Genomic DNA, 24375 nt, shown 5'->3' on the forward strand with positions numbered 1-24375 from the left:
TGGAAGGGGATGCAGGGGGATAGGGTGACTGGGTGACGGGCACTGAGGGGGGCACTTGACAGGATGAGCACTGGGTGTTATACTATATGTTGGCAAATCGAACTTCAATAAAAAATATATTTAAAAAAATAATTTTCTTGCAGTCTCCAAAGGCACTCAGTGCTCAGTTTCGGAACCACTGGGCTAGTGAATAAGGTTGAAATCAAACCACAGACAACTTTATATATCGGGAGATATTTCTAAAATACAAATGTGATATGGCCATGACAATGAAGATATAGTCAGCCAGCAACATTTTTGAACGAAATTTGTAAACATGATTTGAAAATATGTAGATGATACTAGGCAAATAAACATGTTCACATCCTTCATGCATACTAAAATACTTCTGTTATGTCTTACTCTTAATCTACCATGGCTTTTGGACTAGCCAGACTAATGTAAGGTATGGTATCAAGGACTCTTGACAAGCCTGTCAGCATTTGTTCAACTAAAATGAGCTCTCAATTACATGTACTTTAAAAAACTATTAACTTTTCTGCCAGGGTTCATAGCAGCATTATTTGTGATAACCAAAACATGGAAACAACCCAAATGCCCATCAACTGATGGAGAGATGAACAAATTGTAGTATAGACATACAATGGAATATTAGCCATTAAAGAGAACAAAGTAGAGTTGTCTGCAAGGCTCAGTGGTTGAGCATCTGCCTTTGGCTCATGTCGTGATCCTGAGGTCCTGCAATCGAGTCCCACATCAGATTCCTACATGGGGCCTGCTTCTCCCTCTGCCTATGTCTCTGCCTCTCCCTCTGTGTCTCTCATAAGTAAATAGTTTTAAAAAAAAAAAAAAAGAACAAAGTGCTGATAGATGCCACAACGTGGAAGAACCTTGGGAATGTTATAATCACAAAAAAGTCACATTCAAATAAAAGTCATTCATTTGAAATGCCCAAAACAGACAAAGTAGACAAGTCCATAGAGATAAAAATGATTGCCAGGGGCTGGAGGGAAGATTGGGGGATGACTGCTAATGGGCATGAGATTTCCTTCCAAGGTGATGAAAATGTTCTGGAATTAGACTGTGGTGACAGTCACACAATTCAGAATACATTAAAAACCACTGAATTGCATACTTTTAAAGAGTGGATTTTATGATATGTGAACTAACATTGCAAGGGGAAAAACTAGAGATCGCGTCCGTTACCCAGACCTTCATTTCCCACTCCAGCCCCCTCAAACTCAAAGATTCCCTCTTGTCTCAAACGGGCGGCAATGGAAGCCGCCAGCCCCCAAATTTACAGGTGCTTGTGTCCTCGGGGTTTCATGAGGGACCTAGACAAGGGCAAGGCATTTTTCTGAATCTGAATCTGACAAGAACATGTCCCCACAGAAGTGCCTTCCCTGACTAGGGGTTGCCATTGCTCCCCTCTCCTCTCCTGTTCCTGTGGCTTCCTCTATGGTGCTGACATGTTCACCTCACATGAGTTCCAGGAAGTGAAGGAAGGAGCCAACACAATTGATGAAAATCCCCTCTGTTTTTGACATATTTGACAGGCATGGGAGCACTGGGCAAAGGGTACAGGAGACCTGGCAGGGACAAACTTCATCGGGTCCATTTCAAAAGGCCATTCTAGAAAATGTCAAAAGAAAGAGCTTGTTATTCATCAGTCTACTTTAACAAGTCACCATAAGCCACCATACTGCCATAATCTTCAAGTTATGTACCTCACCTCACACCTGCGGCCACAAATTGCAGTCTACTAATCCTAGAATGAGGACTTGAAGTCCTCTATTCCTCTTTTCCACTTACTTGTAATGTTTCAGAAAACTTCTTTGATATTTTTAGGTCTTTATTGCACCATCTGGGAAGAAGAGATAAGATTAGTTTTATTGGTTAGTACTCAGAAAGCATTTTTGTTTTTCAGTGAAGAGTAACTACATTGAAAAAAAAACTGAGTAATAACTCTAAGGTCAGTGTATACAGAACACCCAAACCATGGCAATGACTCGTGCAGGAATATAATCATCAATCATCCTCATACTGTCTCCCATCCTCTTGTACACAGGAGAAGCGCCCTGCCCACTGGATGATAGCCAGATCTTCCAAAGTGGTTTGGCCACATTTGCACTAGAGCCTGTTCAAGATAATCTACTGAGTTTACAGGAAGAAAGTAGTAGAATTTACTTATTTCTTTTTACATTTCTGTTTATCTTATCCTTTCTTATTGTTTATGTTTTTTCCTAAAGCTTGGATTTCCATTTCAATTCTTCCATAGTGTTTTATTCAAATTTCATATTTGAAAGCCTTATTATGGATTACCATAAATAAATGAAAGTTAATACTTGAATTTGGTTGCTCGCTTATTTCCAATGAATCTAAAGTTCTACATTTTTTTTTCAGTGCGTGGGTTGACTTATCATTACCATTATTAAGCGTACACCACTGAGGAAAATGATCGGATTTCCTCTAATTAGACACATTGAAGTTTGGCTAAACCACTGTTATAAAATACATATCACAATAAAGTGAGTCCAGTGAATTTTGTGGCATCCCAGTGCCTATAAAAGTTGTGTTCACCCCAAATCATAGTCTATTAAGTGTGTAATAGCATTATGTCTTAAAATAAAAAGTACATACCTTAATTTAAAAATACTTTATTGCCAAATAAAAAGGTGAGCCATCATCTAAGCTTTCAGTGAGTCATAGTCACTAGTCACAAACCCCCATTAAAAATCTGATAATAATGAAAAGTTTAAAATATTGTGGGAATTACCAGAATGTGACATAAAGACATGACGTGAGCAAATGCTGTTGGAGAAATGAGGTCTGTAGACTTGTTTTAATGCAGGTTTGCCACAAACCTTCAATCTGTGAAAAAACACAATACGTGCAAAGAGCAATAAAGCAAAATGGAATAAAACAGGGCATGCCTGTATATTACATGAAAAGTAAAAGAAAAATTGGAAATGTTTAGCTTTACATATTTGGTACAGTTCTTTTTTTGAGTTCCTATATCCTTAGATGACTACACTTATTGCCAAAAAGACCCAGGACACAGCACTAATTTCACCATGACTTGTCTTTTTTTATAGATGAAAATGCTGAAAAAGCTTTACTCACCTAAATAAGTAGATGGTAGTGAAGGCATTTTAGTATAGCAACATCACTCAACTGCTGGATTCTCCCTGAGTTATATTTCCCCAAATTAGCATAGTTATGTATCCTCAAAATGTATTTTTAAATGATCTATCAGCTGACAACTCAATCAAGTTCTCCTTCAAATTTGCTATAAGCCAAGAACTGGAAACCACCCAAGCTATAAAGGAATAGCTAACCACTCACTAGAATCTATCACTCTCTTAGACACATCAATATTTCAAATGGTTCCCTTGTGCAAAGATTTTAACACTTGAAAGCAATGTACTATAATAAAATTTGGGATGGGGGGAGAGATATGTTATTCCTCTGGAAAGCAAGAAAGGGGATCCTTACAAAAGGGGAGGTGGCAAAGAAGAAGTGAGAAAACATCTAAACTATGAGGACCTTTTCAGGCAAATCAACTGGTCTAAGAGTTGATGGCCTTGAAATGGGCCACCGTAAAGCTCTCCACGCCCACACACCATAGAACGCCTTCTACACACCCACACCTCCAACTCCAGCTGTCTAGGCTGGATAGCTACTGGGTAGAGGGAAGAGAGAAGTGCTGAGCCCCAAGCCTGACACCTGCTGGAGAAACTGACAAACGAGCAATCTCCTATGGCAAGCTAGCTAAGGAACATAAAAGAAGAGGAGCGTCCAATGATCAATATTAAATGCTTTCGGATTTTGTCTCTAAATGATGTTTGTCTCCTCAAACCTTCCTAAAATCTGCCAGACACAAGTGTATCACGATAGGGGGCTTGTTGAAACCAGCCAAAGAAACCAAATTCTACTTTGCAACAGCACAGAACAGAGAGAAGAGAATAGCTGAAGGGGAGAGACCCAGAGAAGTTTGAGAACGGCATCAAAGCAGCAACTTTGAGCCAGAATTGACTGTGGGTATAAAAGCCTCTGGGAATCTGCAAAGATTTGGGGGAAGATGTTGGATTTTGTCCAGGAGGTGAAGCAAGAGTTTATATTAATCTTGCCTTGATCTCAGAGAACAAGACAACCTCATCTAAAGTCTAAGTTAGTTAGGACAAATTAACACCTGGAACAAAGTGGGGAGAAGTCAAGGTCTGCAACCACTGGGTTCAACCAAAGTCCTGTAGCCACTAAACCAAAGGTTGGCAAGAAAACATACCCAAAACGTCCTGCTCTGTCACTTACCCTCTGGTGACCTGGGAAAATCATTGCCCTATGGCTCACTGTCCTTATATGTACTAGTTATACCTATCTCGTTTATCTCTTGTGACGATCAAGCAAGATCATGTCTATAGCACATAGCTCACAACTGCTATTGGCTATTATTACTATTATTAACTGTTAGTTTTATTCTTGTATTCTCTGCAAAAATAGCATATGTCCAGATTTCCTTTACATACCTTCTAGAACTCACCACTTATTCATTTAGCAGATTTTTTATGAAATGTCTTATATGCAAGACACAATAAAAACAAAAACCTAAGCCTGGGTGACTCAGTCAGTTAAGCATCCAATTCTTGATTTCAGCTCAGGTCGTGATCTCAGCGTCCTGAGATCGAGTCCCTCATCCATCTCCTTGCTCAGCAGGGAGTCTACTAGAGATTTTTTTTCCCTCTCCTTCTTCCTCTGCTCCATCATGTGCACAAGCACATGCTCTCTCTCTCTTTCTTTAAATAAATAAAATCCTTTAAAAAAATTTAATGTTTTACATATTACAGCAGTCTCCTCTTATCAGTTACCTGTGGTCAACCGTGGTCTAGAAGCAGATGATCTTTCTTCTGTCATATCAGAAGGTCAAGAGTAACCTAAAGCTCTGTCACAGTGCCTATGTCATTCACTTCACTTCATCTCATCACGTGGACATTTTATCATCTTGCATCATCTCAAGAAGGGTGAGTATAGTGCAAGATATTTTGAGAAAGAGAGATTGTTATTCATTTATAAATTAAACTTATCATGGGTATGTATATATGTATAGGAAAAAACATAATATATATAGAGTTCAATACTGTCCATGATTTCATGCATATGCTGGAGGGTCTTGGAATGTATCACCTGTGGATAATGGAGGATTACTGTAATTGTTTTGTTTATTATTGAATCTATATCTTCATTCCTTAAGGATTTAAAGAATCAAAAAATATACATAGAGCAATTACAAGATTTTTACCCCAAAGATTAAAAAACCATGGCAGAGGGCAAGTGGTGTCACATACACAGATAAGCAGAAAAGTCAGCGTACAGAAATATGTGCCATAATGGCCTGCACAGTTCATTATTAAAAGTGGCCCACATGTTTAATGCTGAATTTGCCCAGTTACCAAAACAAAAGCCAAAAACATGAGCAGTTGGCAACATTCACATTCTCCAAAAGACAAAACAAATATTATTTACCTAAGAGGTTATAGTTTTCAGTAGCAGCAAGAACTAAGGGAAATTATCCCAGGTGACACTGAGTGGAGGTACCAGGCATCAAGTGACACAGTGGATAGCATCCTGAAGAATATCCCTACAATAATTATGGTAATACTGCATTTCTATTTAATGATTAGACTAAAAGACATACTGGAGACTTTTGGGATCCAATGGGGAGTAAAAAGTGAAGTCTCGGCCAAAGAGGGGAGTTAAGATTTCCCAGTTCTCCCACTCTAGGCAGGGGCCCATCACACTGATAGTAGAGGGTAGAGGGTTCATATAATAGCCATGGCTCCTCAAAAAACTGGATGCTTTCCCTACATGACTGCTTCTCCCAAGGTCTCTGAGGGCTTTATGCCAGAACACAATTCGGTACAAATGCTTCTCAGATCTGGCTTGGTCCCAGATAGATTTAGCTGTGGAGTGTGTGGGGTCTCAATGCAAACAGAGTGTAATGCTGCTGGTTTACTGCAGGTTTTTTGTCCCTTTACAGAGATCCAGATTCAGGACCAGGGCCTTACCATTTTTAAGGAGCTCCTCAGTGATTCCATTTCACTGTGAGAAATACAGATCTAAGAAGGATGGACGAACTATAGCTCCTTGAGAATCAATCCCTCTTTCTGCCTAACATGGACCTGTAAAGGGAAGTGGGTTATGTTCAAGGCTATATTTGCTAAGGAGAGCCCGGAGTACATATTCTTGCTACAAGCTTTAATAAGAACTATATATTTTTAAAAGATTTGAGTCATCTTATAAATAATGAAAACCATAATCAGACTCACATTGGGCTAGCAGATTGACAAGGAGGAACATTTCCAAGTTAAGGTCAACATTTCTTCAAAACAGAGCCCTGTGCCTGTTTCAAGTCCAAGTCCCCAAATTCTACACTGGAGAACATCCCTGATATCATTTTGGTCTAGAAAAATACAAGCTTCTCTATTTCACTATTAAAAATTTCTCAATGAGGGCAGCCCGGGTGGCTCAGTGGTTTAGCGCCGCTTTCCGCCGGGCTTGATCCTGGAGACCGGGATCTAGTCCCATGTCGGGCTCCCTGCATGGAGCCTGCTTCTCCCTCTGCCTGTGTCTCTGCCTCTCTCTCTCTCTATCTCTCATGAATAATAAATAAATAAAATATTTAAAATAAATAAACAAAAATTTCTCAATGATACACTCATGAAACAATTAATTTTAAGCAGTGTCTTGGTAAAGCCTCAGGGCAAAATTAGTTGAAAAATGTACTCCTGGATATGTAAATGAGTTATCCAACTACACATAATGGTTGATGATCAGCCAATTAAATTTTGAAAGGCATTTCCTGTAAGTATTGATAGTTGGTTTTAAACAATTCTTTCTAACAGTATTTATAGAGGAGGACAACTCTTGAAACTATTTCTACTTGTGACTATAAACCTATATCTTTGGCAAATAGGACCTTAGAGTCCTAATGCATCTGAAAGTGTTTCAAATCATGAATGTACATATTTCATAAGGGGTATAAAAGAAAAGCAAAATATATTCCTCTTTTAAATTACTTATACTGATATAACTCCTCAGTAGACTCCCCTTCCAGCTAGTTTTGGATCTCACAATAGTGTTAATTTTCAAGTTATATGTACACATCAGCAACTAAAATATATAGTCAGTTTGTGTGACTTAATACTAATGAGTTCCTGTCCAAACTCAAAGGCAAAGATTATGAATCTAGTCCTTTACCTATTTTTCTACAACACCAATCACAAATTAAATAAGTTCTCAAAGGCTATTTATTAACTGAGAAATGAAACTAGTAATTTGTCAAGGAAAAATTGCTATCTTCAGATTGAATGTCCCAAATGGGTCAGTAGTTTAGGAGAGTAAAGAATTTTCCCAATTAAATATGGACGAGACCAGTGTGTTCCTAAGTGGAATCATAAGAAGGAGAAAGGCCAGAAAGTTGGGGTCTAGCCACAAAAGCACTTGTTTTAACTTGCTTTCTTTGGCTATTCTTCCATGTGAGATTTATCCAGGAAAAAAGTTGTCTTATAAAGATCTAAATCTAACCTAGAAAAATTACCCTGAGTCCAACCAGAGAGGACACTCCAACAGAGTTATTATGAACAAACAAAATAGCCATCAATTATAACAGACCATAAGGAGCTCCGGTGGCAGGAAGTATTCATCAGGTATTTTAATTAACTTTAGTGTCTAATTAATTATATAAATGAGGATGCATTATCAGATGAAATGAAGGAGGTGTGTGCAAAGCTCAGGACACTTTGTTTCCCTGAATTATAAAACTAGAACAAGGAAGACTTTAGAGTGTCAATAAAAAATTCTATGCTTCTCCAATCTCACTGACAAAATTTATGAACAGGTAACTTGGCCCATCATTTTGCCATCAATGTATTTCAGATGCCCAAACTTAGAGCCTCTCAGACGAAATTTATTATATTTTATTTGGGAGAAGTGATAGATTTAAATAAAATCAGTGATGACCACTTCCAAATTCTATTTCATATGACAATTCATAACCTGGTCAGTTTAGGGCTTTGTTTTGTCTGTCTCTTGTTTATTTTCAAGCTAACAGAGAGTCCATGTCGAGCCAAAAATTTGGAGGGGAAATATTTATAATATTCTCCAGCTATGGAACTGATAAAGCCAATTTAAGTTGTCCACAATTTGTTGAAAAGAGGAAGACAAACTCCTCAAAGAAATTAAGGCTCAGTTTTAAGATCTTCACACTTACAGAAGTCAGCAACAAAATTGGAAAGCCCCTCATCTACCTCCTGCACTACCCCCAATCTCACTCGTCACATTTACAGGACAAAGAGCTAACTGATATGACCATACTGACCATTCAGGCCAAGCTATCTATCCAAAGATGGGGAATAAGTAGGAAGAGGCTAACCATCTTGTCTTTAACATTAGCTTCAGGGTAGAAACCAGATTTATCCTGTGTATTCACACAGATTTATGCTTTTTTCCCAAAGAAATATTATCAATGTGATTAAAGAAAAATAATCTAGTCATTCATATTTTTGTAATAGAAAAAATAATGATATACTAATAAAACCCTGTGAGGCATATACTATCTTATATATGAGAAAACTTAGGACCAAAAAAAATTGAAAATTTTGTTTTTAACTATAAAAAATACTTTTTCGTTTAAATAAATTTAAAATAAATAAGAAAGTATCTTTGAAGTGAGCAAGTCTAACTATCCACTTAATGGTTGTAGGTGACAACACCTACAACCAGTGATTACTCTCTGAATACTTTCTGTGACTCAAGAAAATTCATTCCGCTTTTGAATAATATTAATTAATAGAGCACTTAGCAGCCTACCCAGCATACACATGGTCCTCTCCCCTCACATGGGGCATAGACCCATATGGCCTGCCCTGTGGGGAAGGCAAGGGCACAGAGTGCCCTCTGCACAGGCACACGCGGGCCTGGAAGTTACAAGGAAACCATCCCTTGCCACCTCTCTTTCACTCGCTGATCCCCAAAAAACCTTGTGAAAATAGTAAAGATGTTGAGATCTGTAGTAAAGGAAACGCAAGGGTTTCTGGTGCGCTGTCAATCCCACTTGATACAAGCATGCGTGTTATCTTGCCTGTTTGCGACTGTGGCCCAGTGCTTTACTGTAGGAGATGCCCACAATGTTGTTAGAGAGCATAACTTTATGCCGGTGTATTAACCACTTCTCTTATTTCCTGTTTCCCTTTTCTTTTTTTTTTTTTTTTTTTGGCATTGTTTTAATTTCAATTCAATTTGCCAACATATAGTATAATACCCAGTGCTCATCCCACCAAGTGCCCTCCACAGTGCCTGTCACCCAGTCACCCCATCCCCCCACCCACCGCCCCTTCCGCAACCCTTTGTTCATTTCCCAGAGTTAGGAGTCTCTCATGGTTTGTCTCCCTCTCTAATTTTTCCCACTCAGTTCCCCTCCTTTCCCTTATAATCCCTTTCATTATTTCTTATATTCCTCGTATGATTGAAAGCACATGATGATTGTCCTTCTCCGATTGACTTATTTCACTCAGCCTACTACCCTCCAGTTCCATCCATGTCAAAGCAAATGGTGGGTATTCGTCATTTCTAATGACTAATACTCCATTGTATATGCATACACTACATCTTCTTTATCCATTCATCTGTTGAAGGACATTGTGGCTTCTTCCACAGTTTGGGTATTGTGGACATTGCTGCAATGAACATTGGGGTGCAGGTGCCCTGGCGTTTCACTACATCTGTATCTTTGGGGTCTTAATCAGTATAAAAAGCTTCTGTGCAGCAAAAGAAACAGTCAACAAAACTAAAAGACAACCTACAGAATGGGAGAAGATATTTGCAAATGACATATCTGATAAAGGGCTAGTATCCTAGATCTATAAAGAACTTACCAAACTCAACACCCAAGAAACAAAAAAATCCAATCATGAAATGGGCAGAAGACATGAACAGAAATTTATTTCCTGTTTCTGATGCTTTGGGGCCTTCCTGACACTGGAGGGACTGCCCCTCCCATTTTAATACAGTTCCTAGAGACTCCCTGCCTTCCAGGGTACTTTTCAAAGCAAACCAACCAATTTAGAGCCCATACTTCAACAGCTCTCCAGCTCTGAGCCAATCTCCCACAGTGGTATCAGAGAACTAGGGGCAGCCCCTGTACCCCAGAGCCCACTGAAATGACTCAAGTCAGCCAATCCTAAACCTACTTACCCTGCGTGCCTCCCTGCGTTCCTCCCTGTAGAAAGCACAATAAAGGCTCTGATCCCTGGTTTCCCTCCTGCTCCTCTGCCTCTGGATCAATTCCAGTGCTTCCCTGTGTGTCCCTGCACAGAACCATGTGCTCTTTTCTCCTGGGACTTGTGAGTCACAAACTATCTTTCCAGTGGCAATCATGGTGATCTGTTGGCCTCACCATACCTAAATAATAAAGCCTTTATTAAAACAGCTGGGCACTGAGGATTTAAATGAGAAAAAGATAGCTCCTTGGGACATTGTTAATCACAGCCCCATTAAGCAAGCAGTCAGCCAGTCAGCTACCCTGAGCTAATTTCTAGGGGGCACAGCAAGCATCACTAGACTAATTCACAAGTGTGGTCTTGGGCCATCTCAGGATCCCTAGACGGCAGAATATAAACCTGCCCCACATCCTCCAAAGTACACAGAACCCTGGAGAAGAGCTGAGAGCTGGTCCATCCTCACTGAGGCTCAGCGCCATGTGCACATGCTCACCACTTGGGGCCACGAAGCTCATGGGGAGGCCCTGAGGCCGACCAGCCAGGAGAGGCCAAAAGTCAGCAAAGACCTCAGGAATGCCAGAATGCTGTAATCAATCATGCATGGGCTGGGGCTTCCACCTAGGACCAGTGACTCCTTTTTCTATATAAATGTCAACCCTTTCACATGATGATTAAGAAGCCTTCTCATTCAGAAAGATGGAAAGAAGAGAGACCGGGAGGGAGAAGGAGGGAGAGGAAGAAAAAGGGGAGAAGGAGGAGAAGGAGAGGGAAAAGGAGCAAGAGAAAAAGAAGTAGAGGAGGAGAGAAAGGAAGGAAGGGGGGACAAAGAGAAAGGAAGAATAAATGATAAATGAAATCAGGGAGAAGAACTTTAAAATTACTTTGAACACGATTAATGTGTTAGCTTGGCAGTCCTTGCTGTAACAAAATACCTTAGATTCGATGGTTTGAACAAGAGGATGTATTTTTCCCATGTTCTAGAAGCTCCAGGTGCTGGCTAAGCTGATGTCTCCCGAGGCCTCACTCTTCAGCGTGTGGACAGCCTCCTTCCCGTTGCATCCTCACGTGGCCTCTCTGTCTCTGTGTGGGCTCAGCTCTCGTGTTCCTCTTACAGGGACCCCAGGCAGATGCGGTTAGGACTCATTCTAACAGCCTCATCTTAACTCAGTCACCTCTTCAAAGGCCCTATCTCCAAATGCAGTCATTTTCTGAGGTCCTGGGGTCACCTGAATTTTGAGGAGACACAATTCAGCCTTAACAGTTAGTAATTTTAACCAACAGGCAATTCAGTGCGTTGGTAGAAGGCCGGGGTTTGATTCCAATGTCAGCCATTTATAAACTGTGTGACCTGAGGCAAATCTCTTACCCTCTCAGCGCTCTACTTCCTTATTTGTAAAGATTGAAGATAACAATAGCTGATTGATGAGGATAAAAAATGCACATAGAGCAGTGATAGGCATTTGTTGAGCTCAGAAAACGTTACCATCACCATAAGTATCATTATTTTAGTGGGACTTCTACTCCGAGTGAGTTGGGTCACTTAGGCTGTCCAGCTCTGAAAGAAAGCAACAGAGTGGAAAAAGAGAACTCCAAATTAAGATATTATAATTTATCTTTTTCAGTTTTGAAGACACTAAAAACTAGAGAATTTAAATGTGCTTAAGATCAAATCCTGGAAACATAGGAGCCACTTTTCTGACTAGAGTGAAACCAAATGAACCACCTTGGCCCTATAAAAAACATGGCTCTCTAATGATAGGCCTATTTCCTTCTGCAGATTCAATGTCTGGACATTTGATGGTCCGGGATAAAGACCTGCAAATTTTCATTCTCAAATTCCCTTATTACCTAGGCTCCATGCTCACTATCCCTTTTCCGTATCCTGCTTACCTGGTTATGATCAGTATAATTAATCTGTTACACTAATATTCTAGTCCAGCCTCCTCGATATTATGCCCAAACCTTGCTCGGTTGGATTAGTGTGTGTCCTCAAGACTCTTGGGTAAAATGAGCATATACATTCCCTGGGTTGAGACCATGAGCCCTGCCTGCTAAGGGTAATAATGTTGCTCTCCTCAAGCTGATATTCTTTACATCTTATCCAACATTTATTAACCAGATATAGGAGAAACTGGTTTTCTACTACTTTAAGTTGTGCCTTTTTTATGTTCAAAGTAAGATGATGAATTTCTGATATAAGTGAATATTTTAGCTTATTTGGAGTTGTAAAAATAACCAAAAAGAATATAAAGCACCCGGAATGGCAGATGTTTTTATTGTTACTGTAGTCATTACCCATGTCTCTTTGCCCTGTTTCTGTATCAAGAAAACCTGTAGGTTATTAATTTAGCTTACATTTAGCTTACATTACTCTAATGCCCAGCACCCTGCACATCAGACACAAGTATTCTGGTTACTGTGGCAGATTAATAAATTAGCTTTCTAGTGTGCATGCTAGACTTCTGTGAGATTGGTTAGATCAATTATTAGTCTGATCAGTTCTGGAACACTAGTAAAACTAAAATGAGTGTGAGATTGAGGGTCAGATGCTGGAACATCATCATATGATCCTGCCATGTGGTGAGGCCTGGCCTAAGTGGCTAACCACCAGACCTCCCTGGTAGTATTGCCCTCTCCAGTCTGCTAACTGCAACAGAAGAAGGATGGGAGGTGAAGGGTTTGAGCTAAAGCCATTATGTTTTCAATCCCCATCTTAACACCCAGAATATTAGTTGACACCAAGTAAAGGAAATAATTAGAATTGCTTTCATCCTAAGATACTTTAAAGTGTAGCATATCACTTAATTATAATCTCAGCTTTGGAAACAGAGGTCAGTGAATCACAATCTTCCTTTGATAAAAAGAAAAACAAACTTTGAGATGTTAAAACTCTTGCTCTAACCATACAATTGCTATCAGGTGGAATCAGAGTCTACATAGATCATTCCATCATAAACTCCTGAAAAATAATATAGGCTTACATTTATACAAGACTTAGCCAACCTTTTTGGCACTCCTTGTTTAGAGGAAACTTTTCCCTTGCAATCATTTCTATGATGCAGTAAAACATTTAATGGCCAAGACGTCATATTGTAAAAAAAAAAAAAAAAAGAAAATAGTAAGGAGAGCAATATATTCTATGATAAATTAGAAAATTTAAGCTGAATCGTTGACCTTAAAAAGATGTTCTGGCAATGGCTGGGTAGTTCCTGTTGGACCAATCTTCCCACAAGTAACAATTAAAAACTCTGAATAAAATATTAAAACAATTACCTAAAGATACTAAAGAACAAACAAAAGCAGGAAGATACTAGAAGGAGATGGACACAGGAAGAAGGGAAGGCACTGGGTGAGTTGTCTATTTTTTTTTTTTTTTTTTAATGTTGGGGGAGGTCCCAGTCTGTTCCATGTGGCTAAACCTGGGATTTTTTTTTTTTTTTTTTTTTTTAAGTTTTATTGGCTGGAAGAGTAAGAGAACTGAGATTGGGCCGAACTAGCAGTTAGAAAATGAAGAGAATAATCTCAGAAACAAGAGGGCCAAAGAACCAAGTTCTGTGTATAAACACAGCCCAGACCCCTCACTAACTGCTGAATCACGCAGAGCCCAGCTCCAGGCCAGAGTGAAGCAGGGAAGACAGAGTTTGCAGTTTGAGTTCAGCAAGGTATCACCTTGCCCAAACCAAACATCAATGCTTTTTGCTATAACATAGCAGAGTCCAGAATCTATGTAGTGTATCACTCACAATATTCTGAACACATTCCAAAATTATGTGACATAGCAAAGAAACAGAGAAACATGACCTATCTATAGAAGACAACCGGCAGATACTGTGAGGTAATCTAGAGGTTGGAATTAGTAGACAAAGATTTTTAAGTGACTACTATGACTATGCCTGTAGGCATAAAGGAAAATATGCTCATAATTAATGCAAAGAGAGAAAAATCTCAGCAGAGAAATAGACATCATAAAAAAAAAAACAAATGGAAATTCTATGACTGGAAAGTATAATACTTGAAAATAAAAATCCATTGGATGAGCTTAAGAGCAAATTGAGGGTGTCAGACTTTTTTTGTCAGATTTTTTTAAAAGATAAAAATAGAAATTATCCTATATGAGGAAAAAAAGATATTCTAATAAGTGAACAGAACCTTAGGTAAATGTGAGATCAGTCAGGTCATCAATACTAGTGGTGATATGTAATTGTTCCCAGATGATCTGTTAGCCAAATGTCCCAAAGATGGAATGATCCCTCATCCACTTGTAGCCAAAAACTACAAATGACCTTATTAAATATAATGCATACAACCCATCATTTTCCAGTAATACTAAGAAATTAGGTCTTAATGGCAGGATAAGCTAAAGAATGTATCATTTCTTGGAAATACATGAAGCTTGAAGAACTAAAAGTCTCCTGAAAGACATGGATTTAAAACTCATTAATGTAAAAGGGAAAGTGAAATATAAAAAGGAACTCAGTCTTTTTACAGTGGCTCACATTTAAAAGTTTTACACAGCACAATGGAGGCTAGGTCTTGACCAGGAATCAGTTGCTTGACAACCAGATTCGGCAACCTCAGCTAGTCTGGGAAGCTGTCCTTTTCCCTCTCAGCCCTGGTGAAACTCTCTGCAGCTTTAGGAAGGCAACCCCAGAAAATCAAGCAATCAATCAATAAATCAATCCATGGCATTAGCGTATTTGTAACTTGTACTAGCAAGTATGATTTGTTTCGTAATTATCACTATCTTCCTGTGCACTCTTTCCTGCTAGTTATCTGAAGCATTTGATAGAGATTCATGATTTTATTTAATGTTTAGAAGAGTTTGATTAAATAAGTGTGCAATCAATGCTTAAGCATTTGGGTAACTTAATTTGTTAAATGTGTAAGTTTTGATATATTCATCTTAGGTAGCACGTAAATACTTTGAGGAATATTAATCATTTATGCTTAATGTTTGAAGAAATGTTTAAATAAATTATAATATTAATAAAATAGACATTAAAATATAAAGAGCTGCTATTTACTGTTTGAGATGTTTTGGTCCATGGAGAAGAATCTGGTTAACAATTTTTTTTTAGAGAGAGAGAGGGCTACCACCCATGTGCATATGTGCAAGCAGAGGGGAGGGGCAGAGGGAGAGAATTTTAAGCAGGCTCCACACCCAGTGCAGAGATGATCTGAGCCAAAATCAAGAACAAAACCAAGAACTGGAGCCACCCTCCAGTTAACAATTTTTTTTTAAAGTTCTATAGCAAACAGAGACAAAACCTAGAAGGAAATACATATTTTATGTGTATTTCCAAAATATCACATTTTGTACTACTCAAATTTCAACTTAAGGGATTTCTAACTTTAGTGTCATAACTTCCATTTTCAACAAATCAGATTTGATCCAGTTCTGATAAGAGAGTAATATAATAGTGCCTCCACAACTGGAGCTACAGATAAAGGAAAAAAAGGGAAATTTTGCATTCCTGGCTGAGATTCATACTTCACAAGAAACACATTTGATATTTGATAATTTTTCTTTTGAGTGTCCATACCCAAGCTCATCTGTCAGGCTGGCAAGGGGCCCACACACAAGGTAATAACCAGCTTTCAGTGAATATAGATACTAAAATAAGAAGGCCAAAAAGAAAGATCCTTCAAACTGGCTGCAAATGTAATTTCTCTCTACACATATCTTTTTTTTTTTCAGGATTTTTTAACCTTTATTTACCAGTTTTCAAAATAATGAGTTAATTGGTGCTCTAGTAGTATCCAAAAGTGGCTAAAAAAATATTTTTTAGTATCAGAAACTTAAAAATTTTAAGATGCAATCATTATTTCCATTTTCACCATTTTTAAGTGTACAATTCAGTATTATTAAGAACATTAACCCTGTTGTGCAACCACCACCATCACCACCCACCTCTAGAACTCTTTACATTTTCCCAAACTGAAACCCTCTACCCATTAAACAGTAACTCCCCACACTCTCCTCCCCACCGACCCCTGACAACCACTATTCTTTCTGTCTCTGAATTTGACTATTTACTCTAGGTACTTTCTATAACTCAAATTATATACTTTCTATGACTGACTGATTTTACTTAGCATGTCTTCGAGGGGCATTCATGTTGCAGCATGTCTTCAAGGTGCATTCATGTTGCAGCATATGTCAGAATTTCATTGATTTTTAAAGCTGAGTAATATCCCATTGTAGGTATGTATCACATTTTGTTTGGTCATTTATCCATGGATGGTCCCTTAGGTCACTTCCACCTTTTGGCAATTGTGAATGATGCTGAGATAAACATGGTTAAACATGGTTGTACAAATACCTGTTCAAATCCTGACCTCCAATTCTTTGAAGTACATATCCAGACATGGATTTGCTGGATCATACGGAAATTCTGTGTTTAATTTTTCTGTGTTTAATTTTAATTTTTTAAGGAACTATCATGGTGTTTCCCAGAGTAGCTACACCAGTTTACAGTCCTACCAGCAGTGCCAAGAGTTCCTACTTTACCACATCTTCACCAGCACTTCTTTTCTGTTTTGTCTTTTTTTCATTTAATAGCCATCCAAAAAGGTGATATTTGCATTTCTGGCTGAGACTCATACCCCACAAAAAATGTGATTGATATTTGATCATTTCTTTTGACTGTCCATACCTAAGCTCATTTGTGCAAGCTTAATTGTATACAAAGGAGCCACAGCACACATAAGGGAATGGAGAGTGACTAGATACGGGGCTCCTTTTTGGGGTGATGGAAGGGTCCTGGAACTAGCTAGATGGGAGACGTGTATGACACTAGAATGAACTGAAGGCCACTTAATTGTACACTCTAAAACAGTTAATGGTTAAATTTGTGGTATGTGAATATTATCTTAATTAAAACAAAATAAAAACAGTGGAATGGGGGGGAGGAATAAAACCACTGCTGGATAAACAAGAGAATGTTTTTGAGAAAAAAAAAAACTTTTTGAAGCCAGAAGTATGATAACCAAAGGAAAGTGGCATAGCTATTTAGTAAACTGAAGTGCCAGACCTGTTTCACACTACTTCTCACTGAGGTGAGGGGGACAGAAGGGCAGTGAGTAACTTCTTCAAGACTATTCCAAATTCTTCTCAAGTTAACTTAGATATTTGTGACCGAAAAGGGAACTAAAAATAAAAACAACCAGTAATTTCACTGTGAGACCTCAAAAGCAGACACCTAAAAAATAATAGTAATAAGCAGAATGTCATCTTAGCCTTTATAAACTCAGTCACTTGTTTCTTCCCCAATGTGGGACTGAGTTCTAGTGGCTTCCAGGGCTCAAGTGAAATTTTCTCTCTGAGACCCGATTAAGTAATCAAAGTAATTAAATGATAATAAGTATAATTTTTGCCTAACAGTTTGGCAAAACTTTAAGATGGATAATACTAGTGTTGGTAATGCGTGGAACAACACACTCCCAGGCTATGGTAGTAGCAGTGGAAGTAAGATCAGTTGCCGTAGGGGGTACTTTGGTAATATATAATCAGTTTTTTAATGTGCGTGCCCTTTACCCAACAATCTTACTTCTTGAATTTATCCTAAGGAAATAACCAGAAAAGCATACAAAGTTTAATGTACAAATATGTCCATCACAGCATTATTCCTAACAGGGAAAAAATGCCAAGTATCTTTTCTCAATTCTCAATAGGGAGTTCATTAAATACATCATGGTAAAGCCATGCAATGAATGCTGCTATATTGATTTAAAAATAATCATGAAGATCAATATTCATGATAAAGAAAAATGCCCATGATATGTTACATTTAATAAAAAAGATGACAAAACAGTATGTATATGATCACATTTTTTATATACGCATAGAAAGAAATGTTGAAATACACTCATCAAAATGTTAATAAGATTTCACTCTGGAAGGAGATAGTTTTCATTTTTGCTTTACAACTTTTGTCTAGATTTACTTCTATTAATGTGTTATTTTTATTGTAAGAAAAAAGTGATATTTATTTTGAGAAACAGTCTAATAAAAGAAAAAAAATGAAAAGATTTTAAGAACAAAAAATATTTCCAAGGCAAAGATACTAGTGAACTCAGCATGGGTTGACATCTCAGCTGGATCAATGGACTCTGGCCAAGGATCCCTACACTGTGAATCAAGAGTCCTTGAGAAGAGAAGTTCACCATGAGCCAGGTAGTCATTCCAATTTTTGTATATTATGCCATTTTGGTGAGTATATTGACAAACCTCCTGAAGGCAATTCTTAGGGCTCTAGGTTTAGACCAGAAGTTCTAATTGTGGCTATACACTGGAAACACTTAGAAGCTTAAAAAAAAAAAAAAAAAAATCCTACCACCACTACCCTACCTCTACCAAAATTCTGTTGGTGGTGGGTAAGGCCCAGACATCTTATATTTGAAACACTCCAGGCAATTCTAATATACAACCTGGGTTGAGAAATAATGGTCTAGGTCCAGATTGAGACTTTTTTTGTTCACGAATTAGCATCTATGTGATTTAGAACCAAGGTTCTCAAATATGAGAAATGCAGATTCCTTGGCTTTCAACTCAGATGTTCCAACTTAGTAGATTCGAGGTGGGACCAGGAATCTGAATTTTTTACAAGTACATCCCAAGTGATTCTGGTAAAAGTGATAGAAGAGTGTTTGAGCTTAAGACAAAACAAAACAAACAAAAACTTTCTAACAAAGGACTGCACATTTTACAAGACATTTATAGTAGAAGATTTGGTGTGCTTCTAGTTAGGACAATCTCTTAAAAAAGACAAGGCCATCAGAAATATTTTTACCTTGGATCCCCGGGTGGCTCAGCGGTTTAGTGCCTGCCTGCCTTTGGCCCAGGGCGTGATCCTGGAGTCCCAGGATTGAGTCCCACGTCAGGCTCCCTTCATGGAGCCTGCTTCTCCCTCTTTCTGTGTCTCTGCCTCTCTCTCTCTCTCTCTCTCTCTTTCTCATGAATAAATAAATAAAATCTTTTAAAAAAAAGTATTTTTACCAAAAAATCTAATACTGGAAAGTATTTGGACTTTTAAGAAGTTGCTTCTACGGAGGTTAAACAACACTGACAGTGACACAGGATGGAAGATTTCTATTATTTTATTGTGTTTTATTTTATTTTATTTACTCTTCAAGCACATAATTTAAGGGTACTAGAGCAAGCTGCCCCCAGAGCAGCAGTGTGACAAGGAAAGAGTCACTACTTACCAGAGTGCTGCCCTCTGGCATGAAGAAAATTACTTTCTTCTTGCTGCTACTCAAAGGACACTGGCTTCCCATTTTTCAGACTTTCTTCTCTCAGAAGATTTCTTCTCAGAAATCTGAGAAGCTAAGAAAGAAAACAACACTCCTATGATCTAATGGGAAAATTTTTTAAATGTTCTGAAATGGATGAAGAGTAAGTTAGAAACTCATTTCTTGGGAAAGTCTTCTTTCAGAACCTCTCAATGCTCTCCAGGTCCTTTTTGGGAAAAAAATCAAGAGAAAAAATTATGGAATAATGGCTCCTCAATATAGTCCATTCAACCAAGCTCATGTTAGGTTCAAAAGATTTAAGGTTGGTGAACATGATACACCACACATATTCACATTGTAGATGGTAAATAAATGGAACAGTAGTCCACGATGATAAAGCCATATTTCTCCTTCCTTGCCTCATTCTTAGTCCCAAGGCCAAAGAGATGGCAGAAGAGAAACTAAAGACCTACAAAAGTAGAATAGGAAGCCATGTAGCTCTGGCATGTAAAAGAATTCTGGACGTCTGGCTCCTGAGGCTTGTAGGGGAACCATCCTCTTCAACCAGTTGCTTTTTGCTCACGAGGCACCTCTGATATGGCAGACCAGAAAATAGATGAAGGTAACAGGAAAGGAAGCCATGGGCGAGCTGTTCAGAACTGGCTCCAGAACTCTAGGATCTTTCTGACATGTCCCGCCAATTTCTCTAGAAGAGCCAAAGGTAGAAACTTGACAGATGTTCTGTGGAAGAAACCAAATTATGCATTTGTGTGGTTCCCCTTGCGCTGTCTCTGAAAGGGGCGCTTAGATTTAGGAGGGAATCATTGGATTTCAAGGGCAAGTATTTATTTATTTATTTATTTATTTATTTATTTATTTATTTATTTAAAATATTTAATTAATTAATTTATTTAGAGAGATCATGCCTGAGTAAGGGAGAGGGGTAGAAGGGGAGGGAGAAGCAGGCTCCCTGCCAGGCAGGAAGCCCGACTCAGGGCTCATCCTAGGACCTGGGAATCATGACCTGAACATGACACTAAACCAACTGAGCCACCCAGGTGGGTGGGTATTTAGAAAGGATTTATTTGAATCACAGTTACAGATATGTGTTCATTGTCCAAGCACTGGCCAAAGCTAAAGAGGTCAAGGCAAGATTGAGAATTATGTTATCTTCATTTACATTCTTCCCAGCCTAAGTAGCCCCAACATCTTGAAAAGAAAATCAACAAAAAATAGTGTTTCTGCTTCACTCTTTCTCACCGGCAAATCCCCACCCATCATTCGTTCTACCTGAGGAGAGACAGCATTCTGTAGGTGAGAGAATCGGAGATAATAGAAAATATGTATATTGGCCTCTGTCCTTGGTTCCTGGCACAGAGCTCCTAAAACCCTTGTCATTTCTTAAGTGATAAGAGTACTAGGAGCATCTTTTATTCTAATGAAGTGACTCTGAGTGGGGCCGTGGATGACTCCTGAATGGGGGCTGGCCACCAGAAAACCAAGCCATGATTGGAAGCTTGGGATTTCCAGCCCTGTTCCCCATCCTTTAGAGTGGGAGAGGGGCTAGAAATGGAGTTAATTGATTATGTCCAAGTGAGGAAGCCTCCATCAAATCTCAACAGTATAGCCTTCAGAGAGCTTCCAGATTGGTGAACACATCCACATCTGGAAGGTGACACACCCCAACTCCACAAGTACAAAGCCTCCTGCACTCAGGACCCTCCTAGACCTCCTCCTACATCATCTCTTCATTTGGCTGCTCATCTGTATCCTTTATTACATGCTTTAATAAACTGCTAAATGTAAGTGTTTCCCTGAGTTTTGTGAGCCACTCTAGCAAATTCATCAAACTCAAGATGGGGATCTTGGGAACCTCTGGTTTGCAGCCAAGTAAGGCAGAAGTTGTGGGTGACCTGGGACTTGCTGCTTCTGATTGGCATCTGAAGTGGGGAGAGAGCAGTCTTGTGGGCCTAAGCCCTAAAACTTGGGAGCTACATTACCTCTGGGTGGACAGTGTCGGAATTAGGTTAAGTTGTAGGACACCCAGCTGGTGTGGCAGAGAATTGCTTGGTGGCAGGAAACCTCCCTACATTTGGTGACCAAAGTGAAGTGTGGCTGCAATGTGAGAGGAGAGGAGAGGGGAATGTTGGAGCTGTTTTGTTACACAGAGCACAACAGTGGTCTCAGAGAACTTTCCTCATGTTTTCTGATATCACTCAGTCCCTCATGAAGAAAGCTCTTCACTGAAGGCCCATGCATGTTTCCATGACTGGGCAGAACAGATCTTAACATAAAAGTCAGTCCCTGGTGGCATACAAATGCTCCTTTCCCTGATGGAATGAGGAGCAAGAAGTTTGTGTTTGGACTTATTGTCCATGTTTGGTCCTCCTACCATCCCTGCTCACTGCCACAAATGTTTTGTCCCCACTGCACTCGAGCTCTGCAGGAAGACACTGATGAAATAAGCTGGCTGCTTTGCATTCCTCATAAACCAAGGGACTCAAACACCAAATGTAAACCCCAAAAATAGTATCATCAGTGCAGTATCACAAACCATGTTGTGCTTTTTCCTGGTCCCCTCTCTGCGTTTAGGAAGTCATGACAGGGATCCCTGGGTGGCGCAGTGGTTTAGCGCCTGCCTTTGGCCCAGGGCGTGATCCTGGAGACCCAGGATCGAATCCCACGTCAGGCTCCCGGTGCATGGAGCCTGCTTCTCCCTCTGCCTGTGTCTCTGCCTCTCTCTCTCTGTGACTATCATAAATAAATAAAAAATTAAAAAAAAAAAAAAAAAAAGGAAGTCATGACAACCCATCTGGCCTGATAGTGAGGACATGTGTCCTTGTGGTTAGATGTCTAACAGGTGAGTCCTTCACAGTCCTGGGCTCAAATTCCAACTCTACCACTTCCAGCGTGTGACATTGGGGAAATTGCTTATCCTCTGTCAGTCTCGAGTCCTGCATCTGTAAAGGGGGCTGTGAACAGATGGCAGCAGTTTCAGTGTTTAAATAAGATCACACATGCTAAAAACTGTTGTCATGGTACCTAGATTGTCAAAACTGCTTAATAAATCATAGTTATTGGTATATTATTATTAGCTTATCATCAGCCTGATCACTAGCCAGAGAATGGCATCTTCTAGAAAAAATTGCCATAAAGGAGTATAGAGGGTGGATCTGTACCTCAGAGTCCCAACAGGAAACAGGTGACACACTCAAAACAGGTGTTTGAAGAAAGATCAATGAAGGGCCTATTTACCAGGGTGTGGGCAGGAGTAGTAACCACAGGGAAAAAGAGCAGAGCACTCCTGGACTAGTAGCAGGAGACACTGCCACCCGTGGCCTGAAGGGACCAGAGAAGAAAGTGTACCAGCTCTAAGAGAGGACCACCCAGCAGTGGCTTGACAGAGATAGGCAGCCACTGTCAACTCAAGGCTCATCATGAAGGGGGCTGGGGGCTCGATCCACATACCTTCCTCTCTTTCCACTCCCCAGTCTCCTGACAGGGTCTATTGGCCAAAACTCCACCAGAAGCCAGAGAGCAAGGGCTTGGCTTGCCAGAGCAGACAGCAGGTAAAGAAGGTGGAGTGTGCATCCTTAGGGACCAATGGAGCATGTGAACAGAAGTGGTAGGACTCTCCTTGACAGATGAAAGGGACCCTCCTTTACTGAACTATGAGGAGAGGAAGATGTCTGAGTAGAGATGGAGATGTTTATGGGTAGTGAGCAGAGAGAGATAAGGGAGTTCTAGCATAAGCATTCCGATTTTCGTTCTCTCAGTAAAGTTCATGGAGCTCACTGATCATGAAGTTGAAAGCATTATAGTGAGGATTTTGAGAAATGAGGGGAATGTTGGGGATCATCTTGGGATAGCCAAGAAGACATATATAAAAGATCTTCAGGCAATGTTTAGGGTCTTAATGATGTTAGGGATTACTAGCTCCAATTTAAATAGAGCTTTTAATGTTCAGCAGGCTGGGGACATAAGTAGAGATGTTGAATGATGGGCTAGATGGGAAAATGCTTAAGCAGAAAGAAACTGATGGATTGGCAGAAAGTGGAAAAGTGAAGAACATTGAGATTTTCACGAAGCTAAAGTCACAATCAGGAGAAAGAGTGTGAGACAGATTATAGGATAATGTGATCAGGGAATGAAAGAGTAGAATATAAGAGTAAAAGGTAAATATCTTCTAGGTCAGGACAAGGATAGGGTGGTCACTGGAGCAGCTGGCTAAGGGAGAGGTGAGGGTGAAGGTCATCAGAGTTAAAGAGGTTGTATCAGCTAAGACAGCATCCCCCAAATGCACCAAGTGCAGAGATGCCACAGCAAACTCATGGGATGCCTTGCTCAAAGCAAGCACAGAGATGCTGGATGTCTTTCAGACATCACGTGAACTACTTAAAATAGTTCACAGTTCCAACATCGACCACACTACTTACATTCAGTGATACTATATCTCTGCAAGTGTGAGTTTTCCACAGTTGTAGAGACAGAAAGCAAACACCACACAAAGACCAATGTGAACAGGAAATGAGGACACCAGTATCCAGTCTGATTCAAAGGTCTGAGATGTTACATATCACCCAACATACACTTCATTAGAAAGCAGTTGTGTTATTTAAGAATAAAATTAAAATAGTGTTTTTTCTTTCAATTTATGTGTAATTTTTTTTCAAATGGCTAAGCTGTTCAGGAATGAATACACATTAGTTTGTTTAGACCTAACTATTCAATGAGTAAGATTGTTAGGTATTTCTTTTGGACCCAATGCACCATAAAAAAAATGCATTGAGATGCTAAGGATGTGCTGACCTGGGAAAGTTTAAGATCCTCTGAGGAAACATGCTTTCTGTTACGTTTTAAAAGAAAA

The 24375-nt window shown here is 39.3% G+C and overlaps 2 long non-coding RNA genes across 2 annotated transcripts in view; one reads left to right on the forward strand and one right to left on the reverse strand.

The window, feature by feature from the left end:
- LOC112678460 (uncharacterized) overlaps positions 1 to 2350 on the forward strand; it is a 35864-nt gene extending 33514 nt beyond the window's left edge. Inside the window, exon 3 of the long non-coding RNA XR_003147595.3 lies at positions 2069 to 2350. This is a non-coding gene — a long non-coding RNA (uncharacterized LOC112678460). The remainder of the gene's footprint in view (positions 1 to 2068) is intronic.
- LOC112678462 (uncharacterized) lies at positions 845 to 22521 on the reverse strand. Its single transcript, XR_003147597.3, has 7 exons — positions 19482 to 22521; positions 11207 to 11829; positions 6063 to 6176; positions 4866 to 5008; positions 2777 to 2871; positions 1813 to 1864; positions 845 to 1632 (listed from the first exon to the last, which is right to left on the reverse strand). It is a non-coding gene; the product is annotated as an uncharacterized LOC112678462 (long non-coding RNA).
- Positions 22522 to 24375: the final 1854 nt, after the last annotated feature.

This window comes from Canis lupus, chromosome 29 (assembly GCF_003254725.2).
Source record: "Canis lupus dingo isolate Sandy chromosome 29, ASM325472v2, whole genome shotgun sequence".
In the NCBI taxonomy this organism is placed as follows: domain Eukaryota; kingdom Metazoa; phylum Chordata; class Mammalia; order Carnivora; family Canidae; genus Canis; species Canis lupus.